The following is a 16047-nucleotide window of genomic DNA, read 5'->3' as shown; positions in this document are numbered from 1 at the left end:
TATCACACTAAAGGATACCTATGGAGGATGCTATTTGTATCACTCTAAATGGCACTGCCACCATTAAGGCATTCACTGATCTAGCACAAGATTTTTGGTTCCATCACAGCCACTGGAAATTATCTCTATATTCTCCACCTCTTTCCTGTATGAACTTCTCGGTAGGATCAATGTGTATGGGACAGTCAATTTTGTTTCCTAGTCCCCTTCCCTCTCAAACTGTGGCCTCTCCTCATGCACACGGTGATTTTTCATTGCTTTTCACCTTGCATAGACCCAAGCAGCGTAAACAGGTGGGGATGGATCTATTTCCAAGAAGTTTACAGGCAAACAGGGAAGAGGAAAGACGTCCAGGGGAGAGCTTTCAGGGAAGCTTCCTATTCCCATACCAATAGTTCATCAGGATAATCAGAGAATAGACAGTTCTGCTATTATCCCTTCTCACCCATACTATTTATACTAAAATGCCAAACTTCAGAGTGATCAATGAATTCTCTTATTTCCAGTGACAGTAGGGAACAGCGTATTCTCTTTTGCTTTAACTGATATCTCAACAGGTAACTTGGACACAAATGTACCTCCCTATTTTACCAGGTTGCCAGAAACCTAACTTCTTTACTAGCTGAAGTTCACCCTATATTAACTGTGAGAATGGTGAAAATGTAAATTTGTTAAAGTAAGACTAACATACTACCTTAAATTCCTAGACTCTATTCACTCCCAAATTCTGTTCTATTTACTAACTCTAAAACGGGCAGAAAACAATTTTTAATTTTATTACTTGTATAACTTTTTCATACTCTTCTAATTCTTCTATTTTAAGGGGCACCTAGTGGTACAGTCAGTTAAGTGTCCAACTCTTGGTTTTGGATCAGGTCGTGATCTCAGGGTTGTGGGATCAAGCCCTGCATCAGGCCCTGTGCTCAGCACAGAGTCCGCTTGAGACACTCTCTTCCTCTGCCCCTCCCCACAGCAAGTGTTCTCTTGCTCTCTGTCAAATAAATAAATCTTTTTAAAAATTCTTCTAAGAATAATCTACTAATTATAAGTCATGGTACACATTCAAGAACTCTTAAAAACTCCAGTGAAGACAAACAACTTACATCTTAAATATCAAAAAATACTATTGCTCCAAGGAAACTATAGGGATCTTTTCCTCCAATAAAAGCAGTGTGTTTCCAACTATTCTAAATTTTAAAATAAGCATTTATTTTAAAACAAATTTAAACACCAAAGTCCAGACCACTAATTTTCATTATCTATTTTCCCACCAACTCCTATACCAATTAGAATGTCTCTTAAACCATGGCTAAAATGTACTATTATAACAAAATACAACAATTACAAGCTCTTCTTACTATCCATCTCAAGTATTTTTTCCTCAAAGTACTAGCAATTCAGAAAATACCACTAGAGCATAACTCTGAGTTTTACTTAGTTTTGATTTGAAAAAAAATCTAACTTAAAAGCTCATCAGTTTTTTTTATGGAACAAGGCAGATGTATCCCAATTAGTGTTAATAATTTATTTGCAAATTGTGTGTCCAAGTAAATTTATTTTCAATAGCTGGAGATAATAAAACTGTTTCATTCTAATTTTAACTTTGCGTAACAAACTTAGGACCCACACATTTTACCTGCCTGATTTTAAAACTACCCACCCTTATTTACTCTTAATATATCCTCCCTCCCACCCACCAAGGTAATAACCTCTAACTGGCCTTCCTCACTTCAATCTCTTCTCCAATCATGTTATATCTGGCTACTAATCCTTTTTTGTTTTTCTTCATTTATTCCTGTTCAGTGTACTTTAGTTGAATCCCTTATTTCTAATTTCTTTTTTTTTTTTTTTTTTAAGATTTTATTTATTTATTCGACAGAGATAGAGACAGCCAGCGAGAGAGGGAACACAAGCAGGGGGAGTGGGAGAGGAAGAAGCAGGCTCCTAGCAGAGGAGCCTGACGTGGGGCTCGATCCCAGATCGCCGGGATCACGCCCTGAGCCGAAGGCAGATGCTTAACCGCTGTGCCACCCAGGCGCCCCCCTTATTTCTAATTTCTAATCCAAATTTCTTTAGATTCCTCCAGCTCAGGCCACAATCTTAGCAAATTTATTTTTCATTACATTCATTTAAAATAGAGGCTACTCTGAGTAAGGAAAATGCTTGCACTCCACAATTCCTATCTCTGTGCTTTTTAACATGCCTTTCTCCCTAGTTGATATTCCCTTCCCTCTCCACTAATCTATTCATACCACTTCTTCAAAACCTAGATTATAAAAATATTTTTGCCAAGAAGCTTAATTAATTAGTCCAATCTTACTAGATACCACTCATTTTATTTTGTGTCAACTCAGTAATTCAAATGTTTCTTTAAGTACTCCTCAAGTTGTGTGCTCATGAGTTCTTTAGAAGAGGAACCATATCCTTTGCTCTGTATTTCAGCATTCTTACCCCCAGTGAGGTACTACATGAATTCTCTGTAATAACTAACCCAATGAAAACAAGCAAAGGTTGGAGAAAATACAACCATACAAATAAGGTTTTTCTGCATACGAAAAAATCCAATCTCCCAAAACTAAATTCAAATACAAAATCCATTTTTGTCAAAACAACACAAAAACACAGAACATACCCTTAAGTGTGTTTTTTCTACCCACAGAAGTCAGCTCTTAAGGCTGTTAATTAGTAACATTCTAATTGTTTTGACTGTGGTTTTCTAAATCTTACCCAAAAGGTATTACATAAAGTCTTCATATTTTGTAGCTTATAACCGTATGTTTTCAAGGTCTAATCTAACTGATTTTGCGTTAGCCTTCTACACTTCACAAATACAAAACCTACGTAAGTTGATAGATGAGCTTTTATTTCTTCAAGACAACTATTAAATTCTTAGAACAAGAGTATATTAAGCAAAGTTACGATACATTTTAAAAAACCAAAACTTCATATAAATATTTTCATTTGTAAGTTCAAAAGCATTCATAATCCAAATGTTAACGAGAAAGTATTTTTATGTCCACTTCTGCACAATTTACAAAACATATCTATTCCTCAAAACTAGGCATACTAGAATGTAGATACATATTTTCATTGTTACGTACTTTTTACAACTTTACTATAATACATATTTCAGAAATAAAAATCCCTCTGCCAAAAACACCAACTGTTACACTAGTAAACAAGCCTTCCACTGCTCATTATTTATGAAACACAATGTTGTGACCATTAATTCCATTTGAAAAATAAAACCAATGCAAGTGCTAGAAGTAAAAATCATTATCAATAATTCCATTTCAGTTCTCATTTTGTAAAGTGTACCTCATGGATTTTAACCATTCGATTTTTTGTGTAACTGTCCTGAAGGTAACATTTTAGTTCTTTACACATAAATGTCAAAATCTTTCAGGTAGAGAATGGATACTGAGCTGTAAACAGAAGTATACCACTTTATTCTTACCCCTACAATCACAATCAGAAATACTCAAATACCTTATTAAGTAACCTGCAATGCCTGAAAGCTAACTCACATAATGCTTAGAAGCTATTAAAGAGGTTCCAAAAGGCCTCTATAGAAGGAGGCAATCCAAGACCTCCTCTACCTACTTCTTGACTATATGCCTAGAGAATACTGTAATGAAAGCAAGCCAGATAACTATGTTATCTGTACAAGCAACTCCAATCTCTGCATTCTAAACAAATTCTCTAGTCATAAAACTTCTAAAGGGTCAATATTAATGAAAACTAAGAAACACCTCTCTGATCCTGGCATAAACCACACTGGAAAAAAACAAAACAGAAGAGCCATGGTACCAACTACTTATCATCTCATTACCTCCAAATTCACTTTATGCCAAACAGGAATAGAAAAGAAAGAGATTTAAGCCATCAATTCTTACTACCCTTGGAAAGGAGGACAAATATGCCATAAACAAGTTTTAAAATAAGTCAAATTTATTCATGGTGACAGAGATCAAAATAGTGGTTACTTCTGGAGGGGGAATTATAGGAAGGGGCACAAGGCACCTTTCTCAGTGTTCCATATCTTGATCTGAGTAGAAGTTATGTGTACTTACACGTAAAATTTCACTGAGCTGTATTCATGATTTGTGCACTTCACTGTATGTAAGTTATATCTAAACAAAATACATAGGGGCGCCTTGGGGGCTCAGTTGGTTAAACATCTGACTTTTGATTTCAGCTCAAGTCATGATCTTGGGGTCATGAGATCAAGCCCCATGTTGGGCTCTGTGCTTAGCAGGGAGTCGGCTTAAGATTCTCAACCTCTCCTTCTGCCCCTCCCCTCCTGCTCTCAAATAACTAAATACATCTTTAAAAATAAATAAATAAAACATTTAAAAATAACTCACCAACAATGGTCAAATATAAAAACCTTTTCTCAAATCTCATCCGTTTTGATCATTCTCCATTATACTGCTAATCACAGAACACCAATATACTCTGAGTACAACTCTTTCCCCTTAGGAGACCTATGAGACTTTATTAGTATTCTTTCAGCATTTTTCTTGTTCTGCCTCATATTAATTCACTTAAATATTAATTCAATAGTCATTAAATGCTCATGTACAAGCCATGGATTAAGCACCCTCCAACATATATTTCACATACACACCCTCCATACAAAACAAATTCCCTAAACTAGATTCAAGCCACTCTGATTTCAAATTACATCTCCTATTTTAATTCCTATCACTTTACAGATTTGTTCTCCAGCATACTCTTTTCTTAGCTATTCTTTAAGGCTCAGTTCAATTTCTATTTTATCTTTTCTCCATACTTGTACAGAACTTACTATCTATATCTGCACCGTCCAGTATGAAAACCATGTCGCTACTAAGCACTTGAGGTTTGGCTAATCTGAATTGAGATGTGCTTTAAGTGTGGAACACACACTTTTGATTTTGAAGAATTGGCATGAAAAAAAGAATGTAAAATATCTCAATTGTATTTCCATACTGAAAGACTGTTTTGATTATACTGGGTTAAATAAACACATCAATAAAATTAATTTTACCTATTTCATTTTTTAACATGGCTATGGAAAATTTTAAATCACATTTGTGGCTCAACGTATTTCTTTTGGGCAGTGTGCCCTCTATAATCTATTTATAAAAGTCCCACAAATGTTTTTTAATACATCTCATCCACCCAATGAGAGTATAAGAATTCAGTATTTTTCCCTTCTATAGCAATTATTATATTAGGAATTACAGACAGTAACGTTTTAAACAGAATTAAGTACCTGTTTAATTTTAATATCACTTTTAAAGTATTTCTAACAAGGAAGCTTACAGCATTTCAAAGTATAAAAATATTTAAAAAGTTGTTCTCTGATGGCTATAAACTGGAAATGTCATCTACATTTTATGTATATCCAATTTTGAGTTAAATATCTCATCAGATAGTATCATTAAACCTGTAGTTTTTCTAATACCAGAGAGTATTAGTTTTGATTAACCTACACTATTTTTCTTCTTGGTCACTCAGTAAAGAAAAAGGCAGCTTCCACTTTAACCAATATCATTGTACCAATATCCAGTAGCCAAGACAAAGAGTATTTATATGATTGTATGAATAAACAATGTGGTCAATAAGATACCGCTTGAAATAAGGGTAGGCAGAAAAATGCTTTTATAATGTTGTTTTATAAGTAGGAAATAAAACTTATAGATTGTAATAATTAGGTTAAAGTATAGACAGATAGAAAGGAGAGGAAGGTAGAATAGAAAGAACTTATCTATATAATCAAGATACGCCTATAATTCAAACTTGACTGCTGTACTGTTTACTATCTATGTGACCTGAGTCTGAGTTTGTTTCCTTGCACATAAAATGGGAATATATATATCAAGCATTACTGTAAGGAATACACAGGAGATGTTTAAGTATGTCAGTCTCATCTCCCTTTCCTTTAATACTAATGACTACATAACGGTGATAAGATTATGGGGGACTTTTCCCCCCTTCATTTTCCAAACTGCTGAAAAATATTTTTAAGCATATACGAAACTTCTAATTTTTCATACTCACACCCCTCTGCATGTGAACTAAATTTTACTAGCTTCCTTTTACATTTTTTTTTAAAAAGCTTAAAATTTGTGTTGGTGGTGGGAGAAGTAGGTAGTAGAAGAAAAATTAAAGAGAGAAATAAGTTTAAGGCTGTATCAGCACAGACAAATACAAAACAAAGTATAGAGAGGAAAACAGCAAAAGGAAATGCTGTTTGAGGAAATTCCCCTGACTCAGACTAAGCAATGAAAAGATAACATGCTTCTCCTCAATCTAGCTGCTGTTGAAGCTCCTCTTCACTCCTATCTGGGGTTTATACGTATATTACGTACAAATACACACAGCCGCTCATCCTCTTCTCTCTACTAATGATCACTACCATCCTCATGGTCAGAAATTTAAAGGAGAGTGAAGAAATTCAGGATGTTTTAACAAAGATAAACCAACATATTGGTTGGGAAATAACTTCACTAAAATGTACTCACTCCCAAGTGCATTTATTCATCAGCTGACAGTAACAAAAGGGAATGTGTTCCTGAAATACTGAACCTGGTTAATAGCTTTTGCTGCTTGAAGGCAAACTTTGATGCCTGCTGACTTCCTTTATAACAACCTTACCTTTGTAGACATGGGTCTAAAAAAGGAACAACAGTAAAAGCATACAATTCCAAATCACTTGCAGGTGAAAATTTCAAGTTACTATAAAAAAAATTAAACAATGGTAATAGTAATAACTATTATAGTAGTAATAACTACTATAGTTAATAGTAATAACTATAAATACTATATAATAGTAATAACTATTATAAAAGGTAACATTTGTGTACCCATTGTGTGCCAGAAAGCTAAGGACTTTACGTGAATTATGCAATGTAAACCTTAAGCCTCTATGAAGATGATATTGTTAAATCCTCTTGCTTAGTGCTCACACAGCTTGATTTTTTTAAGTACTCTCTATGCCCAATGTAGAGAGTGGGGCGTGAACTCACAACTCTGACTCAAGAGTCACATGTTCTACCAACTGAGCCAGCCAGGTGCCCCCACACAGCTAGATTTTAACCCCATCAGTTTTACTTCAAGGCTTACACTTTTAAACCTTATCTCATCCTGCCTCTTTATTCCTATATAATTACAAATGCAACTATGATTGCCTGTGTGTGTGTACATATACATGTTTATGTGTGTATGTATTATTCAGTAAATCAATGGTAAGCAGTAGGCAATTCCCACTTTGGCAAGGTTTTGTCCACCTTCACAAACCATTCAACAACTGGCAATCATTCCCTCCCCAATAAATGGTGTTTTGAAAATAACAGTTACATTTAACATCTTCCTCAAGAAACTGATGAAAAAGATCTGCATTAAGCTTTCAGTTAAAAGAATAAATGCCACAGAAGAAAGGATAAAAATGTTAATCTTTTATAAAAGTTAGATAAATAACTGATACAATACAGATATATATATGTTTTGTAATCTGTAAAGTACTTTAATCCTAACACTTTATTAGGATTTTATTTTAAATTATCCATTTGGCTCCTAACATATTTAAATTGGACTTTGTACAAAAAGTCTTTTAAAAACTATATATTCAGCTTCAATGAATGATATACATACTAAAAGGTTTAATATCTAAAAATCATATTTATCACTCTAAGCAACTTCAACTATACCACAATCTAGGCTAATAGAATTGAATTGCAAGGAACAAATTACTCATCTATACTTTTCACAAAGTTACTTACAAGATCACAGTTCCAAGAATCCCAAATGGAATGGGAAGGCTACAGCTTGCAAACAGAAGAGGTAAAGCAAAGATTAGTAGAGGGAGAGTATAAAGGAAATATCTTAGAAACACTAGTCTTAATCCAGCCTCACTTCCCTCCATTCCGGAGAAGTATGCACTGCTGCTTCTGTCCTGGCATGCTTCTTTTCTTCCCCCTGAAATCCTCTGCTTTTCTCCTCCTGGAAAGTTATCTCACAGGACTTTTTGTTTTCTTTGCTATCATCTCTCAAATTGTCGAAGGATGTCCTATCTTGAATTTAAAAGGGCAAAAACATAGTAACTCCTCATAATTACTTAAGAGTTCCTAGTAAATTCAAAGAGGATAGTAACTCAAAATTTGGCAGATCTTAGAAAAAATTTAACAGTAGAGCAAAGACCCTAGAGATGAGAAAATACCTTTTTCATGGAGACTCCCCATCTTCCTGAAGAAAGACTATGAATTGAATTTGCCATTCTACCTTCTAGGTCTCCGGTGATCTTTATATTTGTTTTTAAGAAAAATATAGAAATACTTCAGCCAACCAGCAGGGTGAGCTAGTGCTAGAATCAGATTATTATTGTCAATTTTCTGAAAATTCAAAGATGTAAATGGCTTGTAATAGTAAAAGCAACAATTTCCTTGCAATAAACCTGAATTAAAAGACAACACTTCTAAAACTGCTTCAGTCATTGCTACATCTCATAACTTTGTAAATATTTACAAATACCAACTACAAAATAGACTCTATAGGGATTAATGGTAATAAATGTAAAAAGTTAGAGCTCATTTGAATACCTATCCAAAAGATCATAGTAGCTATCCTTTATTCTCATGTTTTATTGTATAGGGCTATCACTAAAAAAGTTAAAAACACTTTTTTAAAAGGACTGCTAAAAACGGACTGTTCTAAAAATTAGGAATGGAAACTCATCATACCTATTTCTGAATTCAGGGCAAACTGCTGCCTTAAGATTGCCTGAAAAGCAATCATGAGAAAAGTATTCCTACAAGAATAATAATAAGAATAAGATCCACTCTTTTCCTTTGGAATCACACCCTGAGAAGAATCTAAATAAGTAACCCTAACAGTGTATCTCTGACAAACCTAATCTTGTCTATCAATTTCTCTAAATTGCAGGTATCCCCACCACTTCTAGTGACTGTCCTTGACTCTCTTTTCCCCCTGCTACCCAATACGGTCTCAATTCAACCACACCAAAACTCTCCCTTTTATAACTTGAATAACAAATTAAAACTGCAAAATGTTTAAAGTTTGCAGGTAACAGACTCTGTAATTACAAATCATCTGAGAGTTATCCTAATTATCGTAAGACTAAACTGTAAGTAAATCCACTCACACAGTGTTGAAAATTAATAGCTTATCAACTTTCTTAAAAAATCAATAATTTAAATGCAGTTTAAATGACCCATAACGGCTTTAAAACCTCAATGCAATTTAACAAGTTTTTGTTACATATATCAAAGAAGTTAAGGAACTGTGGGATCCTACCATAAATGATTTTGCTACTTGTTGGATTTCCTAACTGATCTTACTTCAGTGGTAGTAGTAATCTTAACAAGTTGTTTTTAACAAGGGCCTATCTCAGTGGCATGTCCATTTACCCCAAAAAAAAGCTATTACAAAATGAAGGCACTACGTCACTGTTCTAGGCATCTCATTTCTTATGTAATAACTGGTAATAATGGCAGTTATTTCAAACTTTCCAAGAAATTCATCAAGCTGTTTGTTTCTTTAAATTTTTTGGGTCAAGACTGATTTTTTAAAAACTCGAAATTCAAAAGCAATATTGCTCCAAAATTACCTGAAATGTCTGGATTTTGTTATCTGGAATTATTTCACCGGAAGTCACTTTAAAAACTACATCACGGCATCATGTTAAATAACAGTTTTTAACTTATTGTCACAGAAGTTCTCATTAAAATAATAGTATCTCACAGATACTTTCAAACATACTCTTAGTTTTCAACCACTATTAGTTACAGAGTCACCTTCTCATCCTAGCAATGTGACCGATGAAAAGAGCAACGGGGTAGAAGTTGAAAAGACAATCTTCCGTTATGCACTAACATAATCATATCTAGCCCTAAATATATCATAAAACAGTGGGTATAACTAGCTGTTCCCTGAGATTCCTTCCACTCTAACACTGCATGACTCAGTAATACGTTTTGCCTATGTATCTCCTATTCATTAATACAGTAAGATTGTTCTCTATTTAGAAGAAAAGCTAAAAGGGGGAAAATATGTATCTGAAAGAAGCAAGGAAAATGAAAGTTTTAAGTTACATTAAAAAATTGTATTTTAATTTGAACAGAGATCTAAAGTTAACGATCTAAATGTGTTTATCCCTTCAATCACATTATTTACTCTGTTAATGTGACCTGGCCAAAACATTAGTTGTTTCCAAGTTCTGTACTTCAAACATTAGTTAATACAATATACAAAGTACGATGTAGCCATAAGTGCAGTATAACGTTGTGTTAGAATTCTAAAATTTACACTGCCATGGTTTTAACATGAATATACTTATCACTGCACCAACAGTGGTCAAGCCTTCATGTTTTACCCATTAAAATGTCTAAACTAAATTATAACTTCCTCATAAAAACTAATTTTTTCTCACCAAAGCTACCAAGGCAGGATTACTGCCATCAAGTTCCCTGGATACTTACACACGACACTGAAGGCAAAGAGCGGGTTTCCTTTGAGTAACTTGAGTTGTCTATTTTTGAAATGCTTTCCTTCTTCTTGGACCAAAGAAATGTAACTAAACTACTGCAGAGAAGCAATATACTATTAAGGCAAATCTAATCTATCATCCAGATGCAACAAGACTGGCATTAGTCGGAACTGGCCAGAAGAGATGATGGTGTTTTGGTATTTCTGTTGTAATTATTGACTTGTATACAAAACAGGACCATCATTTAGGCCCTCATTGTGTTTACCCCTTTGTTGAGTAGTTCTTAATGACCACACAAAATCTGAAGTCTAAACATGAAAGTTTTATAACAACTAAATTTATGTCAATATTACTCAGACAGTTCAAGAAAAGTTTTCCACTAATGTTGCTAAACCATGGATGGATCCCAACACGAGAGTCGTCTGTGGAAGTCTCGTAACAAGAAACCTTTAGCTCCACCACCTAAGTTTCCAATCACTGAGAAGGGTCTGGGACAACTCATCTTCAGGTTCACGGGAGAAGTGGAGCACACCTGCTTTCCTCTGGCAGAGATTAAGCTCCCAGGGACACAAAGGCCAGGGAATCAGACCTGGAGAAGCAAAAAGCTTTAGCTGGTCACCCACCAAGCCCCTGGCAACCCAAACACTTTGGGCGATTTACCTCTTGCTGTTACTTCCCAGGCACCTATCGGCATAAGATCTTCCAGAACAGGGGGAGGGGACGGCTATGCAGTCCTGGTCCCACGTTAGGGGAGGGGTGTGTACAGTTAATGCCAGAGCTGGCGCTTCTGGCCAAAACCGAGCAGCCCCGGAGAGGGGTTGGTGACTGCTCTCGGACCGCCCCGTTACTCAGTGCGTTGCAATGGCGACCGCCAGGCTCCCCAAGCCGCCTGATCTCGGCCCCTTCCCCCTACTGCTCACTGGCTGCTCGGCTTCATGTGACTAAACAAAACCCCCAAGTCTAGTGCCCAGCTCAGCCCCTTTGTGTCCGCTACCGGATCCTCCGACGCCGCCGTGGAAAGGTTCCCCCCCCACCCACTCTCCGCCGAGTCCCGCCCCGCGGCGGCGGCCGCCGCTCACCTCAGGCTCCGCCGCCCCCCGCGGCCGCCGCGGCCGCCGCCTCCCCGAACCCGGGGCCCGGGCTCCTTGTGTAGCACCAACTCCGCCTCCTCGGCCGCCGCCGCCATCTTAGCCTGTGCGGCAAAACGCGTCCTTTTGGATGGTTGGGACCCAGCCTAGGGCGTAACTCCCCGGGCCCGAGCGCCGAAGGTCGGGTCCCCCAAGTTCTTCCGCCACCCTCAATCCCGCCGCCGCCACAGCCCAGAGGCCCGAAACCCACTCGAGTCCCGGAGAATCCGACCAAATAACCCCTGAAACTCACAGTTTGGTGCCGTGTGCGTCAAACCGGGGCGACGTTGGGAGCGCGCGGCGTCCCCGCGTCACACGCCGCTCTGTACGCTACTCGGCTCCAACGGCCCCCCTCCGCTCCCCGCTTTTCGCCTCCGGCCCCGGTTCCCACGGCGCAGGCGCGCTGCTTTCCCGCCTCTACCGAGCTGCGGGCCGCGGGGGCGTCCAGCGAGGAGCTCTTGGGCGGCTTTGCTCTGATGGAGCGCCTGGGCCAATTAGGCAAACGGGGGCAGCAGAAACAGTGCACCACTGTTCTCGGATGCCAGAAACCAAACAAGGTCACCTCCCCCAGCGCTGACCTAATCACTCTCAAGGAGGTTCCCGCCCCAAAGTAGGCACTCTCCAAATATGGTGGTGCCCAAACTCTGCAAGACCCAAGCACTTAGGCAAGCCTAGGCCCTTTAAGGTGGAACAGGCCCATATTTGATTTCCATAATCACTAGCGTGCCAGAATTCCTTTTCCTACTGTTGATGAAAACAGCTAAGGAACTCAAGATTGCCAGTCACAACTGTAATGGCAGAGGAAGGTTTGGATCTTAACAGAACCAATTGTTGGGAGATGCTTGATGACCAGCCGAAGCATCAAATGTGGCAACTCAATTAGCAGAGCAGCCTACCCTAAAAGGTGCCCAGGGTTTGGCCCAATTTGATTTCTTTCAAATTTCAAGTGCAGGGAGGATATTCTCTCCCTGCATTACTCAATATGCCAGGAGTCTCCAAATTAAGGTTATATAAGAAACACTTGAGATACCGGTTAACCCTTCAATGAATCGGTAGGTCCCAAGAGAGTTCTGGAAAGCTCCCTTTTTAAGAAGCATCCACCCCAAGAGTCTGAGGACAGAGTTTCACACACTGTACTTTGAGAAACACTGACTTGGGCTGTTCTCTTTGCTTTTGAACTGAGCAAACAAGAAGTTGCTAATACGTTTGACATGAACCAAAAGCTGCCAAGAAATCTACAAGTCCTGTCTTAATAAATTCTTCAGCTTTTCTGAATCTCTGTTTTCAATTTAAAAGGAAAAAAAGTTTCATTAGTTTAGCAACTATTATAAACTGTGCTCCTCCAAACCCTCATGATGTTATTGGTATTCAGAGAAACACAGTGTAATTGTGCTTATTTGACAAGAATGAGGAACATTCTCTATCCTGTACTATATGACTATCAACAGCAGGAAATATAGATCCCCCAAAACAGATATTTACACTTGCTGCATTAGTTAATAATAATAGCTAACACTTTTTTTTAATAGCTAATGCTTTTGAGCGCTTACTAGGTACCAAATATTGTTCTAACTCAATGAATTTCATTACAACCTAGTAAGGCGAACGGAGGTTAGGTAATTTTCTCAAAGTCACACAGCTCTTTAGACTCTTTAAAATGTGAATTTTCCTTCCTTATTTACACAAATGGGTAAATAATAAAATGTAAATGTGTATATTTTTCTAGCCAATTGAGGGGGGATCCCTTTGGGTCATCTCATCTGCAGAATCATTAAAATTGGACGTTCTCCATTTACTACTGGACTTACAATTAATAAAAATACTTTGTACTATGAAAATTCTCCCGACATTGTATCACTACAAAAGCAGTTACCAATACATAAATAAATAAATAAATAAATAAATAAACCCCACCCTCTGTTGTGAATATACATTACTGACTGACTTATGTGCAGACAAATCCTACAACAAGCAAATGGAACCACTTAGAACTCAACCATGATCTGGAACTTGTCTTAGTAATGAAGCTGTTTGTTTTATACTAGAATCAGGCAACTAAAATCTAGTACTATAGATATAGTAGTACAAGAAATAGTAGTAATTACATAGTAAAAGTAGTAATAGTTGATGAAACTACAAACAAAACAGATGTCAAAAAACTTAATAAGGGTAGGAAGCTTGAAAAAGGTAATACAAAAAGAAAAATACACGTAGGCAACTGGAAAAATCCAAGGACCAGTTATGTGGTACAATGCCAAAATATTTAAAGACATTAAAAGGAAATGGCAGTTGAGAATAAACATCAAGATGTAGAAAACAGTTTGACCCTGGGAGAAAATTCACAAAGCACATCTACTCACCATAATAAAATAATGCTCTAATAAATGCATCTGATCAAGAATCTTTTAAAAGAAAGAGAGAGAAGAAAGTTATTCCAGTGAATGGAATTACCCAATAAAAGATACAAAGTAAACTGTGGTCTCAAATGACCTAATCGAAAAGAAAATGCAATTTGATATTGAATAAAAGCAGGTAAGCCTCCACATTCTAATACTTCTTAATTCCAAGCAAAAAGAAAAAATAAAACCTGATTAATCTACTATCCTGGTAATAAAGTCAAGTTTTGGATTTATCTTAGGGCCTCACTAGTTCTAGACCCACCTCTGAGTACCAAGACTGTAAAGCAGCCTCATTTGTGGAACTGCAAATATTATAATGTTTGTCAATTGGGGTGGGGGTAGGAGGATGTTTGGCATGGAAAAAGATGAAGTTAATAGAAATCAAGTCTTATCTTTATTTTTGTCTCACGTTAACTCCAGCACAGAGCCTTAAACATAGCAAGTATGCAATAAACAATTTTGTTCAATTCAACCAATGTTCACCAATTGCTTACTCTATGCAAAGTGCTATACTAGGCACTGCAGCAAAAAGAAGAATAAGAGAGTTTGTTGTACATATTTCATAAATCATAGTTGAATGCATGAGGAGCTTTTACAGTCCAATAAAAGAACTAGACAAAAAATATAATCAACTCTCAATTTACCAGGGAATGGGGAAGATAAGGAAATAGATAATAAAGATTTCAAAATCATGGTTAAACAAAATCATGGTTAAAACAGAGCCTCATAGGGCTGCCTGGGTGGCTCAGTCAGCTAAGTGTCTGGCTCTTGATCTCAGGGTCCTGAGTTCAAGCCCTGTTTTGAGCTCCATACTGGGCATGGAGACTACTTAAAAATAAATAAATAAATAAATGAAAGCTTTTAAAAACAAAATCTTGTAAAACATGGTATAAAATAGGTTAAGTACATATATACTTTTTAATATTTAGTAAGAATTATGTTTAATATTTAGAAACACATTTCCTACTTTAACTCATCAGCATATCAGAAGTAGACCTTGAGAGTCTGTGAGAGTATGTAAGTTTGTTCACAGAATACATGTAGAGAAAGAAAACAGTGGGCCATGGAAACTTAAAAAAATATTTAAGAAATAAGTGGAGAAGTCCAAGAAAACAAGAAATGGAAGGACAGATCCAAAAAAGTAGATTCAGGCATGAGAATAACCCCACAGAAGCCAAAGAGGTATTGGTAACAGCTGACTACCATAACAAATAACCTCAATGGCTTCACATAGTCAAGTTTCATTCTTATTCAGGTCACACTCCACTGCAGTCAAGGAGAGGGGAGGCCCCAAAGCACGGAAGGTCCTTCCACCATTTGACTTGGCATCCCCTAAGATCTTAGAGTCTTCTATGAGATCCTCTGCAAAGAGACAGAAGGTATACATGGAGAAACGAGTGCAGTAAGTTGAAGTGGCCAAGCCCAGAAGTGGCACAAATCACTTCTCACTTTCACTTTTTACAAGCAGTTTAGTCACATGGTCCTTCCTAACGGCAGGCGGAGCCTAGGAAATGTAGTTAGGCAGTGTGCCCTGGAGGAAAAGGAAATGGGACTGGTGAACACAAAGCAGGGGCTCTGCACATCCTGAGTAAATGTAGCAAAAAGGTTATGAAAGATAAGTGGTGTCCACTGGGTATACAAGATCATTGGTGACCTTGGTAAGAGCAAGGTCAGTGGAGTGACTCAGCCGACTGCAGTGGGTTCAGGAGTGAAAGAAAAGGAACGAAGAGGAAATAGCAACTGAGCCACTGGACTCACAAGGCTGAGAGACTAATCTCAGGCTCTAGGTAAACGCACTGCTCAAGGATTCTTGGCAACTAACCAGCCAGCTTTCTCTTGGTTAGAAAAAAGCCCTCGCTAGGCCTTCATCAAATTTCCACACACATTAAATTTGAGAAATGCCTTTATTGTTTATTTTTTCTGCAGTGAAAGATTCCAGATGTTCCGGGATATTTGGTTGAGATCCATCCAAGGAAAAAGGGCATCTGCAATTTCAACCATTTCATGTGCTTTACTATAGAAAAATGAA

At 37.3% G+C, this 16047-nt stretch overlaps 1 protein-coding gene across 3 annotated transcripts in view; it reads right to left on the bottom strand.

Annotated features, from left to right (window-relative positions):
* ZNF644 (zinc finger protein 644) overlaps window positions 1-12003 on the bottom strand; it is a 100608-nt gene extending 88605 nt beyond the window's left edge. Inside the window, exons 1-2 of one of the 3 annotated variants that reach the window (XM_040627052.1) lie at window positions 11873-11950; window positions 10485-11081 (exon numbers count right to left, since the gene is read on the bottom strand). The gene's annotated coding sequence lies outside the window, so the exon portion shown is untranslated. Of the gene's footprint in view, window positions 1-10484; window positions 11082-11872 lie in introns of all 3 variants that reach the window. The other 2 variants (XM_008690607.2, XM_040627051.1) reach the window with 2 other exon arrangements.
* Window positions 12004-16047: the final 4044 nt, after the last annotated feature.

This window comes from Ursus maritimus, unplaced genomic scaffold, assembly GCF_017311325.1.
Source record: "Ursus maritimus isolate PB19 unplaced genomic scaffold, ASM1731132v1 scaffold_12, whole genome shotgun sequence".
NCBI lineage: Eukaryota > Metazoa > Chordata > Mammalia > Carnivora > Ursidae > Ursus > Ursus maritimus.
The sequence above is the reverse complement of the archived record's forward strand: the minus strand, read 5'-3'. Positions and strand labels throughout refer to the sequence as shown.